At 31.4% G+C, this 14,137-nt stretch overlaps 2 pseudogenes; both read left to right on the forward strand.

Moving 5' to 3' along the window:
- Positions 1 to 281: 281 nt before the first annotated feature.
- Positions 282 to 9,139, forward strand: LOC146912108 (glucan endo-1,3-beta-D-glucosidase-like; annotated as a pseudogene).
- Positions 8,810 to 12,264, forward strand: LOC146912109 (glucan endo-1,3-beta-D-glucosidase-like; annotated as a pseudogene).
- The last annotated feature ends 1,873 nt before the right edge of the window (positions 12,265 to 14,137 follow it).

The raw sequence follows: 14,137 nt of genomic DNA on the forward strand, positions 1-14,137 counted from the left end.
TCAATTATTTTCCATCATCATAAAACCAAACACAACACTTCAATCACCATAGCCATTACAAACATTTAACAAAACTTTGACTTTCAAAAACATAATCATAAAAGCACCACTGTAAGTCTTATCAGTTGCAAATTTGCAATGTCTACTAGTAACAACCTAAGGTACAAACCTTTCCAATTCCCAGAGACTGATTCCATTGTCCTCCCTGACCCGACCCCTCCAACTTCTTCTATCCATACACTCTCTCTACTAACTTTTACTACAAAACTTCGTTCTAAAAAATGGCGGCGATCAACCTGAAAGTCATATCCCATCCAAATCGTTCTTCCAACTCGAAAGTCATATCCCAAGTAATCAATCCTGATCTTACCATCACTTCCTCCTCTCAAGTACAAGTAGCCGAGCAACGATTCAATAATCTCTTATCCCCGTTCTTCAACACTTCTAATATCGTTTCATCTTTCTTGAGAAACACTACTGGCCTAACTTCCAGTTGAAAACACACACAGAAAATGATCTGACTGTAACCTTAGATATCCATCCCCTCTTCAAAACTTGAGATTTTTTCTCACTAGGGGAAGTCCCTTTTTGACTTTTTAATAACACAAGCAACTCTTCTTTCTATCACCACAGTCCATATTTTCATGCTTCTTCCCAGTGGCGGAGCCAGAATTATCATAAAGCCCGGGCAAAAAAAAAATTGCAACACATTTATAGAGGTTTACATAAGAAATTGCGAGCAAATAATCAAAAAATATAAAAAAATTGCCCAATTTATAGAGGTTTATATAATAAATTCATAGGGATTTACATAAGAAATTGCAAAAAAATTTGGCCGGAGCCCGGACGAGTGCCCGGCCATAGAACCGCCCCTGCTTCTTCCCCTATTAGGTTGAGTTACCTTCATTCTGAGATCACTTCCGAAGCATTTCCTGGCATAATTCGGACAGCTTTGCTTCCGGATTCCAGACTGAAAAATGAAGCTGTTCTTGACAAGCTTAGTTCTTGCTACCCTGTGTCAGCTTTTGCCTAAGAAAGAATGTAACTGTTTTGAGTGATTTTAGGTATAAAAGCATTGATGGAACTCTTTGCTACCCTGAAATTGTTTTATCTCTTTTGAAAGATTTTGAAGGTTTGAATTCATCTTCAATAACAACAAATTCTTCTTATTTTTTTATGGTAAATTGATTGCAAGGGCTGCAAGGTTGACATTGATAGTTGAAGAGGTTTCTTTACTTGATGTAATTCCAAAAGTTAGAAAGTATTTGAAAGAAACCACTGATTTAACTTGCTAATGTTGTTGGTATCTGTTGGATTTGTAATCATTGATATATATATATATATATATATATATATTACTTTTTTTTTGAGGGATATATATGTTACATGTTGATTCAATAAAACAATTATATAACTTAATAGCTAAAAAATATTTAATCTAGAAACCATTGATGATCTAATATCCTAATCAGAACTTTGGTAACATGACCTTTGCAGGCCATTGAAATCTATTGACTAAACGGATACATACCACTAACTTTATATATAATTCTTAATTGTATATCAAACGTTCTAAGATTTTAAATAAAAGAAGTAATAATGCATAGAAATCAAAGGCTCACACATTCAATGTTACATATTTTCACTTGAGAACCTTAATAACACAGGAATGGAAAATATACCAAAACAAGAAACCTTATTGAGGCTAAATCATGAAGTCATGTTTTGAAGTGAACGTGTTTTGCAAGTACATTCACAACTTTTCTTAATACAATTGAGTTGAATAGAGATAGTAATAAGTCCCACATCGGCTGCTTATAAAACATTGAGAGGACACCTTAGCTATAAATAAGTAGTTGACTGCACATCTCAAAACATAACAAAACACAGATGCAATACTGTTAAATTGGAAAAATCAAATATTCAAAATCAATTTTCACTCTTAAAGTCATTTAGCTTTGCTTTGTAAGAATGAGATGACCGTAAGGTTGGAAATTATTTCAAATATTTGTTTTCTTTTCAATCGGTTCTAGTTGATCTAAGTAGTTCAATCGGTTCTAGTTGATCTGAGTAGTTTGTCTCTATTGTATTTTGGGACACAATAAAGCTATGAAGTCCTAGGCCCCTGATAAAAGTTTTTTTTTTTTTTTTTTTAAGGAAAGTCCCTAATAAAAGTTAAAAGTTGTTTTGAGGAATCTGTCTTTACTATTTTGGTCCCTAATTATAAAACATTTTTGAGAACTATTTGTTATTTTCAACTAGATTAATTATTATTTTACTTGCATATGCTTATTTATTATACATTTTTTTCTTCAATCGACAATTGAAAATATAAACCAACTCTCTCTTAAAGGATAAAATTGTAAAAACAATAGTAATTACAAGCAACTTTAATACAAATATCAACTTTCTTAATTCCTGTGATTTCTGAGAGAGGACTGCTAGCGACAGTCGTTTTGTCACTCACCAAGCAACACTCGCTCAAATAACAAGACACGTCACTGCTCTTTTCTTGGCAACCGAGTGGTCAAGTTCAGTTTTTATTTTTTTATTTTTAATTTAAGTATCAGGCTTGCAAAGTTCTATCACCTAAAACAAATCAAACACCAGCCCCACAACAATACTTCTTTTCCATTACCTCAGTTTCAATATGTTATTCTCACTCAGAAAATGCTTCGTTGACCCATTGGGATTCAATCAAAACTCCACAATATTTACATAAATTGTCAGTTCTAGATCCTTATATCCTTTAAAGGGAGTTCTAGATCTTGTTATTTTCTTGTTGAAAACAATTTAATTAAATAAAAACTTCCTTTCAACAAAAAAAAAAAAAAAATCAAAAACTCAGTCAACTGCTATATTATGTTCAAGTTATCAACTTGGACTATTGCAATCCAAATGGTAAATTCACAGATCGATATGAAATCTGAATCATTCAAACGAAACTTTCAAATTTGGATGTCCATGCATTTGTGACAATGGGTAGTGGTGTACATGTTTAAAGAATGGGGAAAAGGTGTTGATTCTGTCAATGATTGGTGATTTGAAGTATTTGTGTTGCCTCATGAAGGTTTGGTGCTTGAGTAGCATGGTGTCACAGGTGAGATTGAAGTTAAAAGTTCACAATTAAAGGTTCATGGTGGTTTTTTAGAAAGTGGAAGATTAAGGACGGCGGTGAAAGTAGTTTACAGAGAGTTTTTTTATTCAAGAAAAATGTGTCTTTTTTGGAAGAGGAAAAAAAAAAGTGTTAAACTATGCAACAGAGAGAGCCGGTTATCCGGTAACCACATTTAAAAAAACTGCAACGTGGCCCAAGCATGTGTCAATAGCGACTGTAAAATCGCCTGTCCCTAGCATCGCTCTTTCTGAGAATATGAAAAATAAAATAAAAAAAAAAAGAAAAATGGGTCTAAACGATGAAATTTTGGATTTTGAAGGCGGAGTCCCGTAAGTGTTGATCCTTGATTTTTTTCTTCTTCTGGTTTTGTAGCCCGAAAAGGCGAAAACCAGATTTTTGACTAAGAACAACTAACAGTGACATAAAACAAAAGTATAGAAGTTAGAAAGATTAACGTGGACCTTAAACTGGTTATCCATGTTACAAACAGACTCAAAGTTTGTGTTGATACAGTTCAGATTATATATCCGAACTGTTTATCCCTTGAAAAGGGGGTGTTTAGGGGGTGTTCAGATTCTATAATCCAAAAAAAGCAACGCTTCCTATTTTTTGAGATTTTCGGATTATAAAATCCGTATCAAAGGAAAAACTCAGTTCGGATTCTAAAATCTGAAAATTTGTTAAATTATCCAAATATAATGTCTATATTAACATTGAAACACTGTTACATTAACAATATGCAGCAGCAAAACAGTTGGAAAAAGCTGTTGTTGCTCGTGAAATTGTTTCCAAGCACCATCATCAGGAAAAACAATTGAAGAAATTCATAATTTTCATTGAATATGATATAGTGTGAAAGCATTCATTCACATTAACTTTTTTCGGTTTGATTAGCAAGTAGCAACGATATAGCATAGTTTTTGAGTTAGGGTGAAAAATTTACACCAAGATCTAAATCTTTGTTTTTATTGAAATTTCATTTGTATATAGAGTCAAGTGTGAGTATAATTTTTTTCCTAAATCTAGCCACTAAACATCTGGTTTACAGTTACAAATAATATCACATCATAAAACCAAACACACCATTCAATAAACATGACACAAAACCCAAAAGCCAAACCCTGCATCTTCTAAACAATAACTAAAATAGTCTACAAAGTTTCAATACTAGTAACCATTACAACCTTAAACCCTTGTAATCTCAATCACCGTAACCATTACAAACATTTAGGATACTTTCTTTATGGAATTGCAGTACTTGCAAACATTGATCAAATTTGTGGTGGAATATGTATAAGCCTCAAGTCTATTCACTCATGTCATGGAAGAATCCAGAGAGCACTAGTGAAGTAGTGAACGCATACTATTCTGCAGATTGGTATGTATATGTGAAGATGCTGAATCAAATTATTGGAAGTGCACTTCAGAAGATAAGATAGTGAATGGTTTTGATGATGTAAACTTAATGACTAATCTATTATGGTGGATTTATAGCAGAGTTGATGATTTGGTGACTGATTTCACCAAGAAATTGAGAATATTGAATCAATGATGTCAAGCATTTTCTCTTACATTTTGTTATTGGTATCTGTTGGATTTGTAATCCTTTTTGGTTATCAGGCACATGTTGCTGCTTGCTACTATAGAAATATGTTGCACACCACTAGTCTTCTAAGCTTTTAAATAAAAGAAGTAATATTGCATAGAGAAGCTTATTGAGCCTAAATCATGAAGTCCAATTTACCAAGTTTCTGTCAAAAGCATCAGAGACAATATTAAGTCCCACATCGACAACCTTTAAAGCCTTAAGAGGACACCTTAGCTATAAATACGTGGTGGACTGCCAGCCAATATCAAAATACAACCAAATGTAATTTGTCTCTTTTATTAAGGGATGCTTGGGTGGCATAATTAATGATCTATCATCCTAGTTATTATGCCACATGTATTATAATTAAATTAATATATTAAAATAAATAAATATATGTTTAAACTATTTTTATTAATTCTTCTAAAAATAACTATGCTTTGTTAAATTAAAATTCTAATAACAAATTTCAAAACCAAAAAGTAAAAACAAAATATGCCCACCAGATCATGTCTCTACAATACCTTCAAAACATACTATACAAGACCTTTTTTACCCTCAAGTATGAGGTAGCTCGTTAAATGCATATGTAGCCTTCCATGTTGATACCACATCAACAACTCTTTTGTGATTCAACCAAAGAAAATTTTACTTTAGATTTTAGTGTTTATTCTAACGTCCACTTTATTCTTTCTATTGACCTCGTTTCATTCCATTTCAATGAATTAATAGGCTTGATACCATATTATATTTTTCTGTATAATTAATCATAATTCATCTTGACAAAAGTGGTTAGTAAGGTGATCAATGCCAGTTTTCATATTGTCTTCTCAAACATGATGAACTCTAAGAAATATAGGGAAAGAAAGAATGTTTAAGAACACAACACGACAAAAGTAAAGAACAAAGTGTTTTAAGATTTTGGATAAAAATATTATGTCTAATAAATTGGTGTGATTGCCGAAAATTCAATGAGATGATACCCTGAGCTTTCCTCATGTCCCAACACTACAAAAAGTATTTCAACTATAAACACAAACAATGTGGAATTTCATCTAAAACGTTCGACTGTGGGTAATTGCGGAATTTCTTGGAGTGCTGATCAAGAATTGTTTCAAACAACATTTAAACTTGAATATTACGAAAAGATTGGTTCTTAACTCAAACTTATTAAGTGTATTTCGTTGTGAATATAGTTCAACTAACTAAAGAATTTTGGAAAAGCATCAACCTAGATAATTTTGTTTAAAAATGTAAAAATCAAATGTTTGAAATGATTCCCCCATTTGAATGTCATTTTGGTTTTTCGTAAATAAAACGATGTTTATATGGGTAATTATTTCAAGGGAAATGTTAACCAGTGTACTCCCGGGGCACTTGTTAAGAAATTAGAAAAAGAAATATTTTCTTGGAAATTGGGTATTCTATATTTTAAAAGTTGAAATATTGCTCTTTTCAATGTAAATCATGTCTTTTATTTATACTTTTAATTTCTTAACCGGTGTCCGGGGGCACCGGTTAACAAAACCCTTTTTAATATAAAAATAGATTGCACAACTAAAATACAAGTTCAACATCCACACTATCATCTACGTGGATTTGAGTCTAATTCTCACATGTCCTACAAAATTCGGCTCTCACTCTCAAAGTTATCATATAAAAATAGATTGCAGAACTGAAATACAAAGTTATATATGTATCATTCAATGTCCTCTCACTATATATTACTTTTTTTCTTTCTAAAAAGGTAATGATGATTTCATGTAAAGAAGAATAGTTAGCTTATACACCATCCATGTAGTATAATGTGTGAGCATTTCATTTCATAAGTTGGTGATCGTTGAAGACTCTTAACTTAGGAAAACAATGACTCATAAATGGTTCATATTGTTTTATTTTTTTCTTTTATTGACGTTAAAATATATTAGTGATACCCCATCACAAAATTTAGCAAGGAGGTAAGAGACGGATTTCACGTTTTTTTTCATTAAATTTACGTCGCTATTTTTTTCTTCTAGAATTTACCATTGACTTTCTTATTTTCATGTTACTATATTAATGTGCTAATTATTGTTCTAATCTCATGAGGAATAATTTTTCAGTGCAACATAGTCCATCCATGGTGAATTTTTTATTTACTTTTTTGAAGGGATCCATGGTGAAATTTGAGAGTGGTTACAATGTTGAAACAATATTCAGTTGAAGAAAGCTAGGAATTGAGCCACATTCTGTTTAAATATCTCCCGATGGTGAAGATTATTGGGTCGTCATGTATTGGACCGATGACGTGGACTAAGGTTCAGTACGAAAGAGATGGATAAAGTACAATATGTTTTCTTTGGATTAGGGTTTAGGAGAGGAAGGAAGGGGATGATTCACTTTTATTTTTTAAATTACAAATTATGTAAAATGTTTTTTTAAAAATAAATCAAGTGTTTTTGAAGTATTGTATGATCATTTATCATGTTGTTAATTCAATTTATTAAAAATCATTTTATAAATTTAAAAAAGAAAAGTAAGTTCTCCCTTCCTTTCCCCTCATAAACCCTCCATCCAAACACACCATTAATTTCCATCCCTACAGTCCATAGGGGCGGATCTAGACGTTTGATACACGTGGGACTAAAATAGTCCCTCAATGTATCAAAATTTTAAATTGTATTTGATTGTACACTTTGTTAGTTAAAATAGTCCCTAACATTAAAATACTTCATTAATATTATCATATTAGCCCTTCAATATACTTACTTATTGTCACTTCAGGGACTATTATGACTAACAAAGTACAAAATTAAGGACTATTTTAGAATTTTAATATAGAGAGACTATTATGACTTTATTACACATTCAGAGACCAAAATGGTTATTACCTTTTTTATTTTATATATATATATATATATATATATATATATATATATATATATATATATATATATATATATATATAAAATAGGGAAGCCCCACAAAGCCCTTGAATACACCCGCTCCTGAGTCCATGCCATTCACTCTTTCTTCAAATAATTCTTTCAAAAAGCATACTTTTCAGTTTAACAATGGTCAAACTTGGATTTTGTATATGCTTCTTCACCTGTCAGGTTAAGTTGCCGTCTTTCTGATCATAATTCAGATGGCTTTGTTGCCGGATTCCAGTCCAAAAAACGAACCTGTTCTTAACAGGTTTAGTTCTTGTTACCTTGTGTCAGTTGTTGCATTGTTTAGAGAACCATTTAGTGCTGAGTATAAGTTTGAGAAGAAAGGTTCAGGTGTTTTAATAATGTTAGCACATCCTTTTCATCTTCAACTTTTGCTTACGAAAGATTGTAATGTTGTTATTTTGAGTGATTTTAAGTGTAAAAGCTTTCATGAGGAGCTTGTTGGCAATGTTGGTGATTCATTTATTTTGAAAACTGATCATGCTTCCGTAACTTGGCATTCAAGCAAAGGTGTAAACAAGGGTCTTCTGAAGGTTTGAAGTTTGAACTCATCTGCAATAACAACAAATTCTTCTTACTTTTGTGGTAAATTGATAGCTAGGGCTGCATGGTTGGCATTAATAGCTGAAGAGGTTTGTTTTCTTGATGTGATTCCAAATGTTAGAAAGTATTTGAAAGAAACCACTGAGCATTGGCTTAATGGAACTTTTGACAGAAAGGATTTCTCAATGATAAAAAATGGGGTGGTATTATAACCAAACAAGGGTCTAATAATACCCGTGCTGATTTCGGGTTTGGAATTTATAAAGACCATCATTATCATTTAGGATACTTTCTCTTTGGAATTACAGTACTTGCAAAGCTTGATCCAATATGGGGTAGAAAGTATCACCTCAAGCCTATTCACTCTTGGCAGATTTTATGACCTTGAGTAGAAACTAACTCTAATTACATGCGTCTAAGGTGTTTCGATCTTTATAAATTACACTCTTGGGCGAGTTCTTTGGTCTAACAAAAGAGACAGTGGTCTATGGTTTAATTTGGTCCTACTGTTTGGAAAGACTGTCGGCTCGGCCTTCAACTCTTACCATTACTTCCTATTTATGAAGTTTTGTTCTCTGATGTTAAGTATGTGAAGGGACTTGTGTAGTGAACATTACCTGCTTTAAAATGGAATGGTGATGTAGAGGGTTGGAAGTGGTTTGTATATGCTTTACGAGGAAATTATGATAATGAAAGTGCACTCCAGAAGATAAGAAAGTTGAATGGTTTTGATTCATTGCAGAGTTTATGATTTGGAGGTTTGTTTCTCTAAGTGAGTGTTTTTTTTTTTTTTACAAAGAAATTGTGAACAATGAATCAATGATATTGTGCATTATTTCTTAAATTTCCTTTATTTGATTGGTATTTGTGTTCGCAATCTTTTTTGGTTATATTGTACATGTTGCTACTTGCTAGTATAGAAATATGTTGCACACCATAGTCTTATAAGCTTTTATATAAAAGAAGTAATAATATATAGAAATCAAAGGTTCTCATTCACTAATATACATATTTCCATATGAGAACCTTAATGAAAACCTTATTGAGGTTAAATCATGAAGTCCTTTTGTAATATGTTTTGAACTTAATGTGTTTTGCAAGTCCAATTGACCAAGTTTCTATCAAAAATATACCAAGTTGAATAGAGAGATAGTTTTAAATCCCACATCGGCAGCTTATATAGCATTGAGAGGAAGCCTTAGCAATAAACGTAGTGCACTTCACTTGTTCCAAATATAATCAAATACTTTTTTATACATAGTGAAATCAAATATTTGAAGTTATATTCTCATGGAAACATTATTTGCTTTTTTTGTTTATTCAAAATGATGATAATGATGTTTGTATGAGGAATAACTTCAATTATTTGTTTTCGTCCTAGTTGTTTTGAGCAATTTGTCCTGATTATGGGACACAAAACAGTTATGAAGTTTTGAGGGCCTAAAAAAAATTTAACGCCCTTTTTTCTCTTTAATTCTTTCATCTTATTTATTTAATATTATTGATATATTTTGTTTGATTTATATACATTCTCTTTTGGTTTTTTTGACAAAATTCTCTTTTGGTTTTCTTAATAGATGAATTTCAAAATTAATAAATTTATTTAAAATATTTGTCATTATTACGAAGAGCATTATAAACTAAAAAAATGTCTTTAAATGATCTCATATGTACACATTATTTATTTATAAAAAACTTAATAACTCCAATGGTACTAAATTAAAGAGTTCTTAAATGGGTTCACTAATATATACAATACTTTAACATGTGCATTTAAAAAGTAAATAAAAGGAAATTGAAATGAAGAATCTCATAAACTTGAGGGTGAGACCAACTTTTATCTACTTTATTTCAAATTTTAATCGTGATATCCGTTACTTGATGGAAAAAAAGTCATTATATAATTGTCGGTAACTAATTGGTATTGGTATTTTTTTTATTTAAAATGTGTAATTATTTTTTTCATCCTTTAAACATTTTCGACTTCTAGCAGTCGAAAAATCGGCACCTCTACTATACCAATTTTGTCACTAGCTAGCAACATTTTCTTCATCCCTAAAAAAAAAAAATATATATTTTCTTCAATTAATTTGTCAAAATATGTTTATAAAACACAATGAAAATCCTTTCTCACGGAAAAAAAAAAAACAAAAATGAATTTCCTTCATAATTTGCCGACCCCACCGTTAGTTTAGTGGCCTCAGGAGCACTTTCAAATAGTTAGACATCAAATGAAATAAATCAATTTTTTTTGTATATATTAATTGATCAATTTTCTTGTCGGGTTGAATTTCATTCTCTTCAAAATAAAAATCTGAGAATCGACCATAGTTGAACCAATCGATAGATTGGCGTTCCTTATTAAAATGTATTTAGATCTCATTCTCAAAACACAAAACGCAAGAACCTTGACAATGTGGACTAAAAACAACTTCAACATCCACACTAACGTCTAGTTGATCTAAGTCTAATTCTCACATGTCCTACAAAATACAGCTCATTGCACAACTGAAATACGAAGTTATATATATCATTCAATGTCTCTGACTATATATTAGTTCTAAACTGTCTCCCCTGCCTTCTTCCAAAACCTGTATAACATTTATTTTCTATCACCTTAATGCTTACTTTTTTTCCTTTCTAAAAAGGTAATTCTGATTTCATGTAAAGAAGAATGCTTATATTAGACACCATCCATGTACTATAATGTTTGAGCATTTCATTACATAAAAAAACAGTTAGTGATATATATGATTCAATATCCCTCACTATATATCAGTTCTTCAACACTTCTAATATCGTTTAATCTTTCAGTGGAAAAACTCAACAAATATCTTCTTATAGTGATCTGAGTGCAACCTTGGATATATATCCTTAGTCCCTTTTTGACTTTTTCTATAACACAACCAACCTCTCTTTCCATCACTACAGTCCATGCCAATGCCATTCTCTCTTTTTCTTCCAATAATGCTCTCAAAAAGCATACCTATAAGGTTGAGTCACTGTCATTCTGAGTTCCCTTCTGAAGCATTTTCTTGCATTTTCCAAACTTAAAAATGAAGAAGTTTTTGACAGGTTTAGTTCTAGTTAGCATTTTGTGTGTTTAGAGAACCAATTTGTGTTGAGTATAAGTTTGAGAAGAAAGGTTCAGGTGTTTTAATAATGTTAGCACATCCTCTTCATCTTCAGCTTTTGTCTAAGAAAGATTGTAATATTACTGTTTTGAGTGATATTCAGTATAAATGGATTGATCGAGAGCTTGTTGGTGTTGTTGGTGATTCATGGCTTTTGAAAACTGATCCTGTGTCTGTAACTTGGCATTCAAGCAAAGATGTAAAAGAACAATCTCATTATGAAATTGTTTCAGCTCTTTTGAAAGATGTTGAAGAATTGAACTCATTTGCAATTACATCAAATTCTTCTTACTTTTATGGTAAATTTATAGCTAGGGCTGCAAGGTTGGCATTGATCACTGAAGACTCGAAGAGGTTTGTTTCCTTGATGTGATTCCAAAATTTAAAAATTATTTGTAGGAAACCAATGTGCCTTGGCTTAATGGAACTTTTAATATAAATGGATTTCTCTATGATAAAAAATGGGGAGGTATTATAACCAATCAAGGGTCTAATAATAATACCGGTGCTGATTTACGTTTTGGAATTTATAATGATAAGCTACTTTCTCTATGGAATTGCAGTGCATGCTAAGATCGATCCAATTTAGGATAGAAAGCATGAGCCTCAAGCCTATTCACTCATGGCGAATTTATAATGATAAGCATGAGCACTAGTGAAGTAGTTAATGCATACTATTATGCAGCCTTGATTGGTATCGTATATGATGATGCTGAACTCGCGGCCGTTGGATCAACACTTACATCATTGGAAATTCTTGCTGCTAAAATGTTGAACAAGTTTGGTATACTCTGGTCTAACAAAGGAGACCGTGGTCTATGGTTTGGTCCTGCTGAATTGAAAGACGGTAGGCTCGACATTCAGCTTTTACCTTTGCTTCCTATTTCTGAAGTTTTGTTCGCTGATGTTAAGAATGTGAAGGAATTTAAAAGGGTTGGAGAGGGTTGAAAGGGGTTTGTATATTCCTTACAAGGAATTTATCAAACTTAAAGGACTAACTTGAGAATTCTATCAAACTAAAAGAACCAAAAATGGTATTTGGCCTATTATATATAAATACCACTTTTGGTCCTTTTATTGATATTATTGTTGATTTTTTTAAACTCAAGCCTTCATATGATTTGGAAGTTACCATTCGCATTAACTTTTTTCGGTTTGATTAGCAAATATATAGCATAGTTTTTGCATTAGGATGAAAAATATAATCTAAATTCTAAATCACAAATGACAGTATTCACCCAAACACACACCTAGAAACAATTGTAGAAAGCAATTCTACCAATAGTACACTTGCAAGGCATGAATGTCGAATGTGACCAAACTTGTTGGTCCTTCTCTTGAAGTTCCGATTGGGAAAAACGGAAGCACAAGAGTAAATGTGGCAACAAACACATGCTGTCCATGAATTCCCTCAACATTCGGAATGAAAATCTTAAGGAGGCCGTCAGGGAGCTTGCTGAAGTTTTCAATTCCATAGAGCATTCCCCTGAAACCAGCTTATGACATATCCATAAGTTATAACCTCCGCTATAGTTTATGAAAACAACTTGTAGCTTATATGGAACTATTGACTTTATTTTATTGTTTTTTGCGAAATAGGTTGTACATAAGCACTTTCATGATAAATGTAAATGTTTATGATATCAAGCATTTTCTCTTGCATTTCCTTTATTAGATTGATATCTGTTGTATTGCAATCCTTTTTTATTATACTATTGCGCATCACATGTTGCTACTTGCTAATATAGAAATATGTTTTGAACAATTGGCGCATTCAAGTGATGACTAATGTGTTCCATCCATTCATTCTAGATTGCAGGGCCTTCTTATATACTACATAGTATTCTAAGCTTTTAAATAAAAGAAGTAATGATGCATAGAAATCAAAGGCTCTCATTCACAATTACATATTTCCACATGAGAACCTTATTGAGGTTAAATCATGAAGTCCTTGTATAATAAATATGTTTTGAACTGATCGTATTCTAAGTCCCACATCGGTAGCTTATAAAGCATTGAGAGGAAACCTTAGCTATAAATAGGTAGTGGAGTGCCCATGTCTAAACACAACCAAATGCGTATGCAATGTTTGAAAAATCAAATGTTTAATATGGTTTGTTCTCTTGTTGTTTTTGCTTTTTATAAACAAACTGACTATAAGATAGCAGATTATTTTTTTTTTAAAATAATCAGCTATCTTTTTATAAACAAATTCTTAAATAGTCTGCTATCTTTTTTTTTTCTCTCAAAAAAAAGATAGCAGACTATTTTAAGAATTTGTTTTCATTTCAATTTTAATCAGTCTACTTATTTTAAAGAATTTGTCCCTATTCTACTGGGACACAATAAAATTATGAAGTCTTGAGGCCCCTCAATTTTGAGACAACCACTATAATTATAATATAGACAACTGTTTATTTTTTTTATTTTTTTGGGTCAAAGATATATATACACAACAAATTTAACAAATGATTTTAGGAAAATGTTAACAAGTGGGGCATTTGTTAAGAAGTTTAAAAATGAAATTTTATCTTAGGAATGATGTATTCCCATAATTTTATTAGTTAGAACCATGACAACAGCGGGAGTACATATGTAAATTAGAGTAATTATAAGTTATAACACGAAAACAATTACTTATTTATAAAGAACCTCGAAAATAAATTATGAAAACAATTACTTATCTAAAAAGAGCCTCAAAAATAAATTATGAAAATAGTTACTTATCCAAAAAGAGCCTCTCAAATTAGTTGCTTATTTAAAAGAGTTTGAGGATAATTATAAAATTAATTTTATTTTTCATGGTCAAATTGTTTAGTGG

This window comes from Medicago sativa, chromosome 6 (genome assembly GCF_051527215.1).
Source record: "Medicago sativa cultivar Bolivia chromosome 6, Bolivia_mono, whole genome shotgun sequence".
NCBI lineage: Eukaryota > Viridiplantae > Streptophyta > Magnoliopsida > Fabales > Fabaceae > Medicago > Medicago sativa.